The following is a 2,359-nucleotide window of genomic DNA, read 5'->3' on the forward strand; positions in this document are numbered from 1 at the left end:
AAGGATAATTCTCTAATGGATGCCATTGGGAAGGAATCAATTGATGGTGGCACTAGTGCATTTGAGGGTGGTCTTTGTGTGCCTAACTTGGAAATCAATCTTCTCTTCATCTATAAAATCACTCGTCTCCAAAATGGCAAGAAGGTCAAATTCACAATGTTTGTTGCCATCAAGAATCTTGAGGATTATTCTCTTCTCACTATGGGAAAATTTAACCATCACTCTTGAATTTATTCTTTCTCTCACATTATACCTAATCCTCCCACTACATGATTTCTCACACATTCATATTCTATGAGAAAACTATGGCATGGTTAATTTGACTATCTCAACTACTTCTACCTTCAAGAACTAAACACACAAGATATGTTTATAGGTCTTTCTCAAATAATTTTTTCTATAATGTTTATTTAAGTTGTGCTTTGGAAAAGAATATTGGGGACAAGGTCATTAAAGAGAAGGCTTGGATGGATTCAAAATTCCTTGAGCTATTTCCTAATGACTTGCTGAGTCATATTCCATCATTTTCATTCGGCAAGGCTTTCTATTTTCTTGCCTTCATTAATGACTACTCCTAACACACACGGATCTTATTTCAACTCATGATAAGAAACAATATAGAAAGTACACCAAGATTCTCTATGCCAATAATAGAAAATACTATTTTGACCATTTCATAAATTTTTCACTCTTGAAGGGATTGATCTTTAGCACATTGTTGCCTTCATAGAAAAAACATTTTTAGTAGAAAGAAAAAGTAGATTCATTGAAGAGATGGTTGGTTTCCTGAGCCAAACATGCTTCCTCACACCTAATGTTGGATCAAAGTAATCAACTATGTTGCTCCCATCCACAAAGGATTTCACTCCTTTTGAAGCCTAATGCAAGAGGAAACCTACTATGTAGAATTTCTAATTATTTTTCTCATCTACATGAGCACACTTTCCTTTATATAACCTAGGTCCTTCAAACCTAAGATTCATCCCTACATATTTGTTGGATATTCAGATTGTTTCAAAGGATAACAAATTTTGGATCCTAAATTACATGAGATCATTGAGTATTGTGAATTTCAATTAAATCTCTCTTGCATCATCCTCTCACATTCTTCTTTCTTTCATTATCCTCTCATATTATTCCTTCCTTCATGATAGATTCAAATGATAGTGACTCGTAGGGTTTTTCTCCAACTTCTAATCATAAATTTTTTCATGAGGATTCACCCCCCCATTCACCAAGTTCACATTTAGAGGTTCAATATTCTCCTCCGTCTCCTTCTACTATGCCTCATTGGGCTTGTCTACAAGCACTTTTTCTAGTGATCCTTCAAAAACTAGTACTCACTCATAATACTAAGATATTCCATATTTCTACATTGCTACAATTCTAAATCAAAAATCATTTCATTAAGAACAAGCCTTCATGGATAGGATTTAGTCTTGGAGGAAGAGTACAACTATTTTCTTTGAAACAACACATGGGAGCTTGTTCTACTTCTTAGGGAAATAAATTTATTTTGATGTAAGTAGATATTTAACCAAACTTGCAACAAATGGATCCACTAACAAGTTCAAATCATAACTTGTGGAAAAATATTCCTCGCAATTTCCAAGTGTTAATACATTGAGACCTTTTCTCCCATCACCAAGATAAACTTCTTTCATCTAGCTCTTGTTATTGTTGTAGCTTATGGTTAGGTATTACATCAAATGGATACAAAGAATGCATTCTTCGTGGGGATCTATAGGAGATATTTACATAGAACACCCACAAGTATTTATTTAGGATTATTCATTATCCTGTAAAGTAATGTGGCCTCAAGAAAGACCCATGGACTTGTTATGCCAATATGGACTCCTTTCTTATCTCGGTAGGTTCTTTTGATGCTATTCAGATATAGATGTTTATAAGATATGATTCTTTTCTTTTATGTGTTGTCTATGTTGATGATTAGATTATCAAAATGAGCATCTCATCCATCATCATTGGAATCAAGACCATTTTGCATGCTAGATGTGCCATGAAAAACTTGGGTCACTTGCACTTTCTTAGGATTGGTATAACTTAAACCTCTTCAAGGATTGACCTTTCCCATTCCAATTATTCTCTTTTCCTCTTAGATCCTTTTCACATGGTTGATTGTAATCCTACATTGATTCCTTTTCTATCAAGAGTAAAGCTTAAAGTGAAGTATTCCACAATCCTTGTTGATGTCACTTTGTATCCTCTTCTTTTTGGTAGCCTCACCTACTTGACTCATGCTCGCCCTAACATTTCATTTGCAATATGAATGGTTTCATGCTTCATTATGATGCATCATGAGCTTCATTAGAAGACTTCCACACACATTTTGTACTAC

Source organism: Cryptomeria japonica, chromosome 8, assembly GCF_030272615.1.
Source record: "Cryptomeria japonica chromosome 8, Sugi_1.0, whole genome shotgun sequence".
NCBI lineage: Eukaryota > Viridiplantae > Streptophyta > Pinopsida > Cupressales > Cupressaceae > Cryptomeria > Cryptomeria japonica.